This window comes from Capricornis sumatraensis, chromosome X (assembly GCF_032405125.1).
Source record: "Capricornis sumatraensis isolate serow.1 chromosome X, serow.2, whole genome shotgun sequence".
Taxonomy (NCBI): Eukaryota; Metazoa; Chordata; class Mammalia; order Artiodactyla; family Bovidae; genus Capricornis; species Capricornis sumatraensis.
Genome location: NC_091092.1, coordinates 50,321,985 through 50,338,553, shown reverse-complemented (window position 1 = coordinate 50,338,553; position 16,569 = coordinate 50,321,985).

Genomic DNA, 16,569 nt, shown 5'->3' with positions numbered 1-16,569 from the left:
AAGTGGCTTCCAAGGTTCCCATGGTTACCACCAACACAATCAGCCAGAGGCAGAAAGAGTATGGAGGAGGTTTATGTAGGCCAGATCTTGAAGTTTCATATATCACTTAGTTCTGTGGCTATACCTAACTGGATGGGTAGCTGGGCAAAAAGATAATCTAAGTGAGCTTAAAGAACGGGAAGATGGATTTGGTTGAGCAACTAGCAGCTTCTGCTACGCATTATCTCTTTTAATCCACATATATTATGATCCAGTACTATTAGTATTCACATATTATATACAAGAAACTATGACACAAAGAATATAGGGGACATGTCCACAGTCACATAGATACTGCTTGACCTAGTAATCCAATCCAGTTTATTAACTCCAGAGTCCACGTACATCACTAGTACTATAAGCACTAGTGTAACTACTGCCACCCCTACTATTACTATACATATACACAGGTGTGCATGGATTAAATTTATGAGAAATATGTTAAAAATCCTGGAGAATTAGTGGCTATTAATCAAATGCACTATTTGAAAACATAAATACAGATCATTTTTTAATATTTTATAACAAGTTTGGCAGATTAATTACTATAGAAAGTAAAATCATTTAAAGAACATATTAGTTATTCATCAGTACTCTAATTATTCAATGTAATATGAACTATAACTTTATACAGTTAGTGGCAATAGAAAAGACTGCTATATTTGACTACATCAGGATTAAATAGTTCTTTTTTTTTCCTCTGTCTTCACTGCTTTTTATTTATTTATTAATTTAAATTTATTTATTTAATTGGAGGCTAATTACTTTACAATATTGTATTGGTTTACACAATGGAGTATTACTCAGCCATTAAAAAATAATACATTTGAATCAGTTCTAATGGGGTGGATGAAACTGGAGCCAATTATACAGAGTGAAGTAAGCCAGAAAGAAAAACACTAATACAGCATACTAACGCATATATATGGAATTTAGAAAGATGGTAACGATAACCCTATATGTGAGACAGCAAAAGAGACACAGATGTATAGGATTAAATACTTCATGTACCAAAAATCAGTAAAATTAAAGGTAAATGGCAAACTAGCAAAATATGTGCAACGTAATTGACAAGTATTAAGTTTCTTTAATATTTAAGAAGCCTTATGAGTAAGAGCACTGGTAACTTCTAAGAAAAACTAAATGACTTACAAAACGTATTTTACTTTAGAAACAGAATACTGACAGAACATAAATAGCTGTTACATATATGAAAAATATTCAATCCTGTCAGAAAACAAAGTAATGCAAATTAAAGCAAAAAGATACTTTCATCCAGTTGGGTAAAGTTACCAAAATATTTATTTAACTAAAATACAATGAAAAACTACTATGCGTCAGGTATATTTTGAAATTTTGGGAATGTATTATAAAACAAAGCATGTAGGAGCCATGCCTCCATGGAAATTATTTTCAGTGGGAAGAGCTTAGACCAACTAAACAAGAAAGTAAGTATTAGATGTGGATAAATGCTATGCAAAGAGTTAAAGTAGGATAGTCAATATAATTGGATGACTTCTTAACAACAAGTGGTTGCAGAAGATTCCTGAAGAGAAGATATTTAATTATGGGTCTGAATAACAAGTCAATCATGTAAATATTGAAGAGGACTACAGTAAGGGGGAAAGTTAGCTGAAAAGTTGATGAGGTAAGGTAATAACAGGGTAAGAGGTAGATTTTATTTAAAGTACATTTGAGATGCTCTTTTAGAGTTTTAAACAGGGGCGTAATGTCATATGTGTTGAGTTTACCAAAAATTATTCCGGCTGCTTTTTGGAGAATTGTTTGCAGGAAGGATCAAGGTTAGAAGCAAAGAGATCTGTTAGAAAGCTTTGCAACAGTCCAGATGAGAAAAGATGATGATTGAGACCACAGTGGCTGCAGGGAAGATGGAGATCCATTCACAAATTTGCGATAGGTTTTGGAGGTAATATCCATAGCATGTGATAAGAGTGGAGTATGGAAATCTAAGGAAGTGAGGAAAATTGAGCATAACTCCTCAATTTTGCAATATGGTGTGGGGAGATGTCATTTACTGAAATGGAGAAGACTGGGAAAAGAAATGTTGATTGATGAGGGAATAAACAGTTCATTTTTACTTGGTCAAATTTCATACACCTTTTTATGAGCCATCTGGAGATGCCAAATAGGCATTTGAATATATATGTTTGAAGTTCTAGAGAAACTGTAGGGCCTGTCAGAGATTCAGACTTATGAGTAAATCTATATATGGGTGTGTATGTGTGTATATATATATATATATATATATATATATATATATATATATATATATATATATACACCTTACATTTACATTTATTATATATTTTACATTTAGAGGTATGACACTACATTATTTTACCAATATTAATGTTTGTCAGTAGAAAAGAGAGGATCTACAAATACTATTGAATGTGAGGAGACATGACATACTGCTTGATGATGGAAGTTCAAAATTTAAAATTTTTCTGTAGTGCTATTTGACAAATCTGAATCAAAAAGTCTTATGGTCCATATTGATTGAAATACTAATCCAAATTCTAGAAATATTTCCAAAAGAAATATACACTCTAACACTCAAATATTTATAGATAAAGATGTCCTTTGTGGTGTTATTTATAAAAGAAAACGTGGGAATAATATTAAAATCCCAGAAATGAGGGAATGGTTATATAAACTAGGAAATATTTGACAGCAATTACATTTTAATTTTTCCAAAAATATTTAAGATTATGAGAAAAATAAAACCTGTCATAAGGAACTATTCATATAGTAGGGATATAGGCACATAAACAAATCATTAAAAGTTAATAATTAAGCTCAGAGTAGATGTATTTATGCACAAAGTATATAAACAGAAGAGTAAATGCTTAAATATGTTTAGGGTTAGAGTGGTTTTAGGGGCAGTCTCTCAAAGGAGAAGGCATCTGAATTGAACATTCAAAGGAAGACTAGGAAAAGTTGAAACAGAAGAAACATCACATGCCCAGGTTTAGAACATCCTGGTATACTGATAAAACTTTAGATAATTCGTATCTCTGAAACACTAAGTATAAAAACAGATGAAGATGAGGAAAGGGAGATAGGTAGTGCACAATTCATAAAGTATCATACAAAGAACTAGAATTTATAACAAGGTCAATGGCGGGGGGAGCTGATGAAACGTTTTTAGTAGAGGCATTGTCAGAGTTGAATATAATCCTCACATCTTCATGCATTGCAAGGAAATAAGTATTTCTTGAGGGAAAGACAAAATTAGATACCCAGTATAACTAATTTTTTACTCTTGAATGTTCGTCCACAGCACACTGCTTCTTGTCTACCATCTGTCTCATTACACCCATTTCTTCTCCCCTTTAGGATTTCTAAAATAATGTCTCTCATCAGGAGTAGACTATACACAGGTTTCCCCCACTATCCAAAAGTAGAGTGATCCTATGAAACTTCCTTATCCTAAGTGGCATAAAACCAAGAAGCAATTACCTTAGAACATATCTTGCTAAGGGATTCACAAAAAAATAAGTGGAGACAAAGCACAGACACTCGGAGGCACAGTTCAAAGCTATGGATGCTATGATGCTGAGTGTAGTTCCCGGGGAAGGAGCTTTGCCATGACCCTCTCACTGCTTGGGGTCTGCACTGCCATTATAATGACTGGCTAAAGACTATTTTTACTTTTTTTTTTTTTTTTTCCTGAAAGCAAAAAAATCCTTTTCAGATTTCTTTTGGTAAGTGAAAACAGGTAATATTTAGATCTTTTGTAAAAGCAAAAGGGGTATAAAGCAAACTTTTGAACAGCAGGGTATACCTGTGTTGCATCCAAGCAAGGCTCTTCTGAAGCCCATCCATTGGTGGATGGGTTCTTCTAGAGATGTCATGCGTTGATGCACTCTCTAGTTGTGGAGGATAGAATGGAGATGTGCAAGACTGAAACTAGAGAGACAAGTTATCTAACTATTGCAATGCACTAAGTTCACATGCCTGAAACTAAGGCAGTAGCAGTGAGCCCCGAGAGGAGGAAATATAATTAAGAAATACAAACATACAAGTTGAAATGGGTTGGCTGGCTCATTGACTAAGAATCAAGGAGGGCAATGGAAAATTTAGTTCTAGACATGTTCTACTGAATAATGTTTAGAGCAATTGTTGCCAAACTTGGCTGCACATTGGAATCAGTGGGGGAGCTTTGCAACAATACATATTCTAGAACATCACTCCTGGATTTTCTGATTCAGTACACCTTCAGTGCAAGACAGGTGCAGTCATTTTAAATAAACTCCAATGGGAATCAGAATGCAGAACCAGAATTGGAACTTTTGTTGTAGAATATTGCTCAGGGTAGAGTTAGTGACATATTAACTAGCACATAAATTGGTACCAAAAAAATAGCTTGGTTATGGTCCCATGGCTCCTGTTTTTGCAAATGTATTTGGTAGAGAGCTGAATATTCTCTTCCATTGCTATTCTGAGCAGATGTTCATTCCTCATTCATGAGAAATTAGAGTTTGAATATCCTGCACATGTTGCCAAGTCTTACCAATGGCAGATTCTCAACCTATTTCTCTACACATCTATTAATCCAGTTCACAATGATTTCTTTTCTGTTTAACATGTGCTTTTTCTGGCCTAGAAAGATGTCCTCTATGCTCAGCAGATGTCCAAGACAATGGTTTCCGCAGGAGAACTGTATCCTGAAGATTAGAACATTTGCCTTGAGAATTGGCCAGAAAATTGTTTTAACTCACTAAAACCCCTGTGAGGATCCTGCATGGATAATGCACACAGTGTGACCCAGATCACTGACCACATAGAAAACTGTGGAAAAAACAAACATCCATGGTTGGTATTCCCCAAATGATGCTTCATTATATGAAGGATATAATTTCTTTAAGTAAGTTAAACCAGTATATCTGCTCTTTCTACACTTCTTACTATATCTCTACCTCCTTTTGTCTACTGTTCACTGATTTCACCACTAAATGTTTTCTTACTTGGTCCCAACACTGAGGATTAAGTAACTTCTTTCTGAATACTAATAATGATGGATACAGAGATAATGATTCTGCATCTTTGTAAAAAGAAAAAAAGCCTCTGTATTAAAACTTCGTACCAATATCTTAAGCTATATTGAATGACGATCCGAAACTCACGTGTTAAAATAACACTGCCAGCACAAGATATTCAGACTCCACTGGCATCCTCTTTGTTGTTTCTGTTTTTAAGTTGCATAGTAACTACACCCTGGAAGCACGTGCTCTGCTACCTTACTTCATGATTCAGAAATTGGGGGCAGTGTATTCACCTGGAGACCTGTGGGTTTCTAACAGTTTTGCTGAAACATGGATTCATGACTGAATTTTGAAGGTCAGGAAGATTTTTAAATGGTTTGGATAGAAACCACAGAGATGGAAAACATTAGTGATTGTGTGAAGTTAGAGATGGTGGACAGGAGGGGCGGCAGGGAGGGCAGTGATTGTGACTATAAAAGGTTTATCCGAAGCAGATCTTTATGGTATGGGGAAGGTGGTCATTTCACCAACCTACATGTGTAATCAAAGGACATAGAATGGTAGCCCTACATTGTATCAGTATCAGCTTTCTGGTTTTGATAGTGTTGATATATAAGAGGTAGCTATTGAGGGTAGCTGGGGGAAGGATACAAGAGACCTGTCTGTACTATCTTTGCTTCTTTCTCTGAACCTTTATTTCAAAAAAAAATCTAGAAAATAAGTTCATCTGTACCTTTTTTCTAGATTCCTCACATATGTATAAGTGTACAATACTTGTTTTTCTGTCTTACTTCAGCCTGTATGACAGTCTCTGAGTCCATCCACGTCTCTGCAAATGGCACAATTCTGTTCTTTTTCATGGCTGAGTACTAATGGGAAGGACGTCCAAGGAAGAGGGGATGTATGTATATGTGTGGATGATTCACATTGCTGTACAGCAGAAACTAACATAACATTGTAAAGCAATAAAATACTCCAATAAAAATAATGCTAATAAAAATGTTTCCATGGTACAAAAAAATTAAAAAAAGCTTAAGAAAGAAGCTCCTTGTCAGAGTCTCCATTTTTCCTTTTTGAAGGAAAGTAGTGAGGCACATGACTGAGCGACTTCACTTTCATTTTTCACCTTCATTCACTGGAGAAGGAAATGGCAACCCACTCCAGTGTTCTTGCCTGGGGAATCCCAGGGACGGGGGAGCCTGATGCGGGGCTGTCTATGGGGTCACACAGAGTCGGACATGATTGATGTGACGTCAGAGCAGCAGCAGCAGCAGCAGCAGCAGCAGTGAGGCACTTGGGATCTCTGTGAATGGCTGCTTGTTAAGTGGTTATTACAAAGATGGGAAAAATTAGGAGTCCCGTCGTGAGAGACCAATGAGCTGCTGAGGCCCCTGCATGGATGTTTCATGCTTTGCTTACTGGCCCATTGGCAGTGTTTGAATCTTTGAGAAACCAGCCTTTGTGTTTAGGAGGGTAGAAAGTGATAGTGAAGTCACTCAGTCGTGTCCGACTCTTTGCGACTCCATGGACTGTAGCCTACCAGGCTTCTCTGTCCAGGGGATTCTCCAGGCAAGAATACTGGAGTGGGTTACCATTTTCTTCTCCAGGGGATCTTCCCGACCCAGGGATCGAACCCAAGTCTCCCGCATTGGAGGTAGATGCTTTAACCTCCAAGCCACTAGGGAAGGTTAGGGGAGGGGAGGGGAGGAGCCAAAAGAGGCCAACCTGGCAAGTATCTAATGTAACTTATACACTAATTTTCTAGACATTTCTTCTCTTCTTCATCCTCTGATCCTGCAACTGTTAGACAGTAACCGTTGGATACAAGTGACAGAAAACACAAACAGGCTTTGTAAAAGGAGATTTTGCTAGCATATGTTAAAAAAAAAAATCTTGAATGACACCAAGCTAAGAGCCCAAACTGTTATCCTGGCTGGATTCATCTCCACTTGTTAACTCTTCTCTCACCTGTGTTGCTTTATTATCAGGCTCCACATGGCAACCTGCAGAATCTTCAGAGTTTTGACTTCCCAAATTCATGTACACTGGAAAAGAGAGTATATATTTTCCTGGTAAAGTGTGTAAAAGTTCAAGGTTTCAGTCTAATTGGACTCACTGAGGTCACATGTGTACTCGTTGAGTAAACAATGTGGTGAAGGGGATTCTGTGACTCAATTGCCCAGACCTGGGTCTTTTGCTCCATCATTGGACTCCTTTCATTTCTGATTGAACAAAAGGAACAGAATATAGAATATAGACTCCAAAAGTTGTTGGGGGTGCCATTACTAGAAGAAAAAGAGATGCTGGCAAGCCCAAACACTAAACATCAGCTACATCCTGTACCCTGTGCTTTAGCCTTGCTTAGATCAGCTGCTTGAAATTTTCTAATGTGTTTCTTTCCACTTTTGAGCCATTTCGTCTACCATCCTCCTCATGTTTTTCTGTCAAAATAGTATCTGTCCTTCCAGGAAATATCTAGTTTAAATGTTCCTTTCTTTGTGAGTCCTTGGTCAAATGAATTTCTCCTGCTCTATGTTCCTAAAGTGTTTTTGAACATCTGCTCTAGCATCCATTATAGTCTGTTTGGTATTATAATGACCTGAATTTATGTCTTCATTTCCCTAGGTAACCAGTGTTGTGAGGTTAGGTACTGAATCAGTTATAGCTTTGCACTGCCAACAGAGTATCAAGGATTCTGCCATATGTACAATATATTCTTGTTGAATTATTGACTTAAAATTAATTTGAATAATCTTTTTCCCATTTCACCTTGCTACATCAATAGCCTGTATTTATGCCTGCAAAACTGCTCTAAGGCATGAAATTTTCCCACTTTTTCTTTGATTTAAATACATCTATACTTAAGAATTGATGCTTTTGAACTGTGGTGTTGGAGAAGACTCTTGAGAGTCCCTTGGACTGCAAGGAGATCCAACCAGTCCATTCTGAAGGGGATCAGCCCTGGGATTTCTTTGGAAGGAATGATGCTAAAGCTGAAACTCCAGTACTTTGGCCACCTCATGCCAACAGTTGACTCATTGGAAAAGACTTTGATGTTGGGAGGGATTGGGGCCAGGAAGAGAAGGGGACGACAGAGGATGAGATGGCTGGATGGCATCACTGACTTGATGGACGTGAATCTGAGTGAACTCCGGGAGTTGGTGATGGACAGGGAGGCCTGGCATGCTGTGATTCATGGAGTAGGAAAGAGTCAGACACGACTGAGCGACTGAACTGAACTGAACTGATGATATTTATTTTTATATAGAATCATCCTTCAGTTGCTAAATTGTCTACACTAAGATTGGCTTTGAGTGAGTTTCTTATTGTCTAGATGCTGGAAGACTTTGACCCTTTCTTTCCGTCACTTATATACTTCATAGATTTTACATCAGAAAGCAAATTCACTATTCATGGTATGGCTTTAGCTATATAATCAGACAGAATAAATAACAATCATAATGATAATTTTCAAGCATATATGAGAGAGACCTTATTAATAATAAACTACTCAAAAGATTTGTTTAATTTTCAGTGAAAACAAAAGTATATTATTTAAAGTTGTCCAAAAGTGTTGGGTTTTTTGGTAGCTGTTTCTCCCCGTAAGTATCCTTTGGGATGTTATTGAGTTACACAACTATTTTATAGAGCTCTTGATATACAGAGTTTCCTAGAGATCAACCATCTTTTAAGTTAATGAAACTATACATTTTATGATTATATATATTCAACTGAGGAAAATGGAAATATAAATATAGCTTCAAACTATATAAAAATAGCTTCAAACTATATCAATAAAGCTTCAAACTATAAATATAGGTTTATTACTTTACAACATTGTATTAGTTTTGCCACACATCAACATGAATCCGTCACAGGTATACACGTGTTCCCCATCCTGAACCCCCCTCCCTCCTCCCTCCCCGTACCATCCCTCTGGGTCATCTCAGTGCACCAGCCCCAAGCATCCAGTATCATGCATCGAACCTGGACTGGCGATTCGTTTCATATATAATATTATACATGTTTCAGTGCCATTCTCCCAAATCATCCCGCCTTCTCCCTCTCCCACAGTCCAAAAGTCTGTTCTATACATCTGTGTCTCTTTTGCTGTCTCACATACAGGCTTATCATTACCATCTTTCTAAATTCCATATGTATGCGTTAGTATACTGTATTGGTGTTTTTCTTTCTGGCTTACTTCACTCTGTATAATAGGCTCCAAATTAAGAATTTACACTAGGCTTCTATGAGGTAAAGCACCTTAAATATAGTTATTCCTTCACCTCATGCTCTCTCTCCATCTCCCATACATTTACTACACATTTCCACTTGACCATTTCAAAAGTCCAATATTTTCAAACCCCACCATTACTTTACCCATAAGCTTGTCCCTCCTGGGTTCCCACATCTGTATGTAACAACACCATTGAGCCATTTACTCAGGATTAACATTTATAAGTCATCCTTGTATTTTCTTCATTTTTATATCCACACCTTGTTACATTTTATTAATAGTCCTAAATATGCTGACACTGCCTTATTTAAGACAATCTCTCTCACCTGGACTGTTATAAAAGACACCTAGTTTGTCTCTTTTTGTTACTTTTATCCTTAAAAATCCTCTTACACTCAGGAAAATCTAGATTCTTTTGTGTCATTCCCAGTGATCCCACATTGGCTACAGAAAAAAAAAAAAAAAAAAGCCTTCAATGCCTTAGAATGCCATTTAAGACACTTGGTAATCTGATCCCAGCCTCACACTACTATCAATAAGAAGGCATATGAAAAAAAAAAAAAAAACACACACACACATGCTTTCAGGATTGCACTTAAAGTTCAACTAATTCTTTGTTTCTCTTTTCTTTTAGAGGCAAACTTCCTAAGAGTTGTCTGTATTTATTATCTTGATTATGATGATGTATTAACTTTTAAAGCCCTCCAGTGTGCTCCTGTTTCTCCACCATTAATCTTCCCACAGAATGTCTTAGTCTTTGGTAACTGATGATCTCCATGTTTGTCCAATTCATAGCTGTAGTCTTCTTTTTACAGTGTGCTCAATAGCTCACTTGTGTTGGACTCTTTGCAACCCCATGGACTGTAGCCTGCCAGGTTCCTCTGTCCACAGAATTTCACAGGCGAGAATATTAGAGTAGGTTTCTGTTTCCTTCTCCAGGGGATCTTCCCTACCCAGGTAGCAAACCCACATCTCCTGCATTGCAGGGGGATTCTTTTACCACTGAGACACCAGGGAAACCCTGATCCACCAACAGTTCTATTACATATGACAGAACTGACTATTCTCTTATGAGCGCTCTTTTGGATTCTGAGAAACCACATATTTCTGGATCTCCTGCTGCCTCTCTAGCTGCTTTTTAAAAAATTCTCCTTTGCAGACTATCTTTTAGCAGACCCTTAACTGTTGGCATTTCTGAGGGATCCTTCCTTGTCCCTCTTGTCACTTTGGCCTTGGGCAATCTCATAAAGTTCCTGAGTTCAGTTAGAAACAGATGACTCACAATATCCTCAATGGACATGCATTTGAGCAAACTCTGGGAGATAGTGGAGGAAAGAGGAACCTGGCGTGCTGCATTCCATGGAGTCGCAGAGAGTTGGACATGATTTAGCCACTGAACAACAATAAGACTCATAATATTGTATATCCAGTGCAGATCTTTTCTCTGAACTCCACAACTGTATACAGTCATCCCTCAGTTTCCAGAGGAAATTGGTTCCAGGATCCCCTGTGGATATCACAATTCATGAATGCTCAAGTCCCTTACATGAAATCATGTAGTACCATCTCCTCTGGTGTCCACAGGTCCCATTTCCAAGGATTCAAACAATGGCAATTTGATCCACAATTAGTTGAATCCTTGAGTGTGTAACTTGTGAATACAGAGGGTTGACCATATTCGGCTGTCTACTTGATAAATATATATACACACACACACCTGAATGGGCACTTAAAAATCAAAATATCCCAAACTGAACTTATCAGTATCTCTACCAAACAGCTTCTCTATGTTTCTTGTCTCAGTGATTGGCACTAATTATGTACCCAATAGACCTAGTTGAAAATCTGGGCAATATCTATGACTTCTCCTTTCTGACCTTTTGAATCCAGGTAATTCTGAGTCTTGACAATATCAGCTCCTAAATATTTACCTAATATTTCCTTCCCACTACCTTGGTAGCTCAGACAGCAATACAGGAGACGTGAGTTCAACCCCTGGCTTGGATAGATCACCTGGAGAAAGGAATGGCCACACACTCTAGTATTCTTGTCCGGAAAATTGCATGGACAGAGGAGTCTGGTGGGCTACAGTCCATAGGGTCACAGAGTCAGACACGACTGAGTAACACTTTCACTACATACATAAAATTGTTCCTTTTTTTTTTTTCTTGCCAAGACCAGCACAATAGTCTAACATCTCCTGCCTTCATCATTTATTTCTTATGTTAATTATCTATCCTGTAACATACTGAGTGCTTTTCCTCTCTTGAATTTTGAGATATTGATTTATTTTGATTATCCTATCATCTTTGATTTTTTCTTTTTAGCTCCTTTGCTGGCTCCCTTCAGTCTCCTCATCAATTAATGTGGCACTCCTCAGTGTTCTGTCTGAAGTCTCTCCTTTTCATATTTCACTCTCTCCTTAGGTGGTTCCTTCTCTCTCATGGCTTCAAATAACAACTGGGTGCTTTAACTACTGGAGTCATATCTGTAGGCCAGTTTTCTCTTCTGAGTTATACTTGAAGTTTATTTTGGACTCCTCTGACTCCATGTCCCACAAAACTGAGAAAACCTTTTCCTTCTCTCATCTGTCTTGGCTACTGATGTCTTCTGACTACAATATTATTTTTCTTCTCTGACAGGTGATGATCTACTTATCTTCAAAATCTACATAGCATATCTTTCTAAAGTCCTCTTCACCTAATGCTTTCCTTGTTTGGCTATACTTAAATTTCTTTGCATATTAGCCAGGGCTTTTTTGGTTGCTACTGACAGAAACTGATTTCTAAACAGCTGAAGTAAGCAGGCGGATTTATTCTAAGGCTTATGTAACTTCACAAATGACAGTGGTTCACATGACATCAAAGATACTTAGAGCAATAAACTCCAGTATCAGTTGGATTCATTCATTCTTTCTCTGTGTCTCACACAAACACAGAAGCACACATATCTACTCTTTCTGTGCTGGTTTTATTCACCTTCCCTGTTTTTTTTTGCCCACACTATAGAAAATATATCCACCAGCAGTTCTCATGCTTCACAATTCTGCATCATCCTCAGGAGGGGACTCCATTTCTTTTCCTCCACCACATTTTGAAAATAAAAGGATCAAGACATATGGACATGGGAAGAGGGGAGGAGAGGGTGATATGTATGGAAAGAGTAACATGGAAACTTACATTACCATATGTAAAATAGATAGCCAATGGGAATTTGCTGTATGGCTCAGGAAACTCAAACAGGGCTCTGTATCAACCTAGAGAGGTGGGATGGGTAGGGAGATGGGAGGGAGGTTCAAAAGGGAGGAGATATATGTATACCTATGGCTGATTCATGTTGAGGTTTGACAGAAAACAACAAAATTATGTAAAGTAATTATCCTTCAATAAAAAAATAAATTGGAACAAAAAAAAAAAGATCAAGCTGGAATTGTTTGACTAAGCTCCAATTATGTTCCTAACTCTGGATCAATTAACATGTAGCTGTTCAGTCATGGTATTAAAATTTCCTCTACCTTAGTCATCTATGCAAAACCAATCAACCATGACTGAGTAGAGTGATATTAAAAACATAGAAGGTTTCACTAGAACCTAGAACCTCCTGGTTTAAATGGAAACCCATGGGATTTGGAGGAGAATTGTCCATAAATGAAAGGTAAGAGTCCTTGCATACATACTAGCTTACTACTCATCTTCTTATATATTTCTTGAAAGTTAGGTAACTGTGTGTGAGAGAGAGAGGAGGGAGAGAAATGTTGTGAGTGCATTAATGAAATACAGATAGGCATTATTTCTTTTCTTCATGGAAAATTATGTCTTCAGTTTTAAGGTGGTGATCTGTCTTATAAAAGTATCTATGAATTCTGTTTTCCCTCATGGAGAAAGCAGATACATTGCTTTACCAACAAAAGTCCATCTAGTCAAAGCTATGGTTTTTCCAGGAGTCGTGTATGGATGGTGAGAGTTGGACCATAAAGAAAGCTGAGAGCCAAAAATTGATGCTTTTGAATTGTGGTGTTGGAGAAGACTCTTGAGAGTCTCTTGGACTGCAAGGAGATCCAACCAGTCCATCCTGAAGGAAATCAGTCCTGAATATTCATTGGAAGGACTGATGCTGAAGCTGAAACTCCAATACTTTGGCCACCTGATGCAAAGAACTGACTTATTGGAAAATATCCTGATACTGGGAAAGACTGAAGGCAGGAGGAGAAGGGGAAGACAGAGGATGAGATGGTTGGATAGCATCACCGACTCAATGAATATGAGTTTGAGTAAGCTCTCTGAGAGTTGGTGATGGACAGGGAGGCCTGGTGTGCTGCAGTCCATGGGGTTGCAAGAGTCAGACATGACTAAGTAATTGAACTGAACCGAAACTCCCTTTTGTCCTGGAAAACATGAAAAAATCAGGTCCTTAATTGTGTACCTATCACTGTTCTCTGGGGAGATATAAAAGATCAGTTAATCTAAATAAGTGCTTGAGTTTTGCATGCTGATGAAGTCATGTAATCTTCTTTTCTATGTATATGCTTGAAAACTGCTGCAAAAGGATTAGATATATTTGTATAGATTAGAGATGTGGGTCATGGTGGAGAGGTCTGACAGAATGTGGTCCACTGGAGAAGAGAATGGCAAACCACTTCAGTATTCCTTCCTTGAGAACCCCATGAACAGTATGAAAAGGCAAAATGATAGGATACTGAAAGAGGAACTCCCCAGGTCAGTAGGTGCTCAATATGCTACTGGAGATCAGTGGAGAAATAACTCCAGAAAGAATGAAAGGATGGAGCCAAAGCAAAAACAATACCCAGTTGTGGATATGACTGGTAATAGAAGCAAGGTCTGATGCTGTAAAGAGCACTATTGAATAAGAACCTGGAATGTCAGATCCATGAATCAAGGCAAATTGAAAGTGGTCAAACAAGAGAAGGCAAGAGTGAACACAGACATTCTAGGATTCAGTGAACTAAAATGGAATGGAATGGGTGAATTTAACTCAGATGACCATTATATCTACTACCGTGGGCAGGAATCCCTTAGAAGAAATGGAGTAGCCATCATGGTCAACAAAAGAGTCCAAAATGCAGTACATGGATGCAATCTCAAAAATGACATAATAATCTCTGTTCGTTTCCAAGGCAAACCATTCAATATCACAGTAATCCGAGTCTATGCCCCAACCAATAATGCTGAAGAAGTTGAAGTTGAACGGTTCTATGAAGACCTACAAGACCTTTAAGGACTAACACCCAAAAAAGATGTCCTTTTCATTATAGGGGACTGGAATGCAAAAATAGGAAGTCAAGAAACACCTGGAGTAACAGGCAAATTTGGCTTTGGAAAGTGGAATGAAGCAGGGCAAAGAATAATAGAGTTTTGCCAAGAAAATGCACTGGTCATAGCAAACACCCTCTTCCAACAACACAAGTGAAGACTCTACACATGGACATCACCAGATGGTCAACACCAAAATCAGAATGATTATATTATTTGCAGCCAATGATGGAGAAGCTCTATACAGTCAACAAAAACAATACCAGGAGCTGACTGTGGCTCAGATCATGAACTCCTTATTGCCAAAATCAGACTTAAATTGAAGAAAGTAGGGAAAACCATTAGACCATTCAGGTATGACCTAAATCAAATCCCTTATGATTATACAGTGGAAGTGAGAAATAGATTTAAGGGCCTAGATCTATAGACAGAGTGCCTGATGAACTATGGACTAAGGTTCATGACATTGTACAGGAGACAGGGATCAAGACTATACCCATGGAAAAGAAATGCAAAAAAGCAAAATGGCTGTCTGGGGAGGCCTTACAAATAGCTATGAAAAGAGGAGAGGCAAAAAGCAAAGGAGAAAAGGAAAGACATAAGCATCTCAATGCAGAGTTCCAAAGAACAGCAAGAAGAGATAAGAAAGTCTTCTTCAGCGATCAGTGCAAAGAAATAGAGGAAAAGAACAGAACGGGAAAGACTAGAGATCTCTTCAAGAAAATTAGAGATACCAAGGGAACATTTAATGCAAAGATGGGCTCCATAAAGGACAGAACTGATATGGACCTAACAGAAGCAGAAGATATTAAGAAGAGGTGGCAAGAATACACGGAAGAACTGTACAAAAAAGATCTTCAGGATCAAGATAATCACAATGGTGTGACTGCCTACCTAGAGCCAGACATCCCGGATTATGAAGTAAAGTGGGCCTTAGAAAGCATCACTATGAACAAAGCTAGTGGAGGTGATGGAATTCTGGTTGAGCTATTTCAAATCCTGAAAGATGATGCTGCGAAAGTGTTGCACGCAACATGCCAGCAAATTGGGAAAACTCAGCAGTGGCCACAGGACTGGAAAAAATCAGTTTTCATTCCAATCCCAAAGCAAGGCAATGCCAAAGAATACTCAAACTACCACACAATTACACTCATCTCACACGCTAGTAAAGTAATGCTCAAAATTCTGCAAGCCAGGCTTCAACAATACATGAACTGTGAACTTCCAGATGTTCAAGCTGGTTTTAGAAAAGGCAGAGGAACCAGAGATCAGATTGCCAGTATCCACTGGATCATCGAGAAAGCAAGAGAGTTCCAGAAAAAAAAAAAAATCTCTTTCTGCTTTATTGTCTATGCCAAACCCTTTGACTGTGTGGATCACAATCAACTGTGGAAAATTCTGAGAGAGATGGGAATACCAGACCACCTGACCTGCCTCTTGAGAAACCTGTATGCAGGTCAGAAAGCAACAGTTAGAACTGGACATGGAACAACAGACTGGTTCCAAATAGGAAAAAGAGTACGTCAAGGCTGTATATTGTCACCCTGCTTATTTAACTTATATGCAGAGTACATCACGAGAAACTCTGGGCTGGAAGAATCACAAGCTGGAATCAAGATTTCCGGGAGAAATATTAATAACCTCAGATATGCAGATGACACCACCCTTATGGCAGAAAGTGAAGAGGAGCTAAAAAGCCTGTTGATGAAAGTGAAAGAGGAGAGTGAAAAAGTTGGCTTAAAGCTCAGCATTCAGAAAATGAAGATCATGGCATCCAGTCCCATCACTTCATGGCAAATAGATGGGGAAACAGTGGAAACAGTGTCAGACTTTATTTTAGTGGGGCTCCAAAATCACTGGAGATGGTGATTGCAGCCATGAAATTAAAAGATGCTTACTCCTTGGAAGAAAATTTATGACCATCCTAGATAGCATATTGAAAAGCAGAGACATTACTTTGCCTACAAAGGTCCATCTAGTCAAGGCTATGGTTTTTCCAGTGGTCATGTATGGA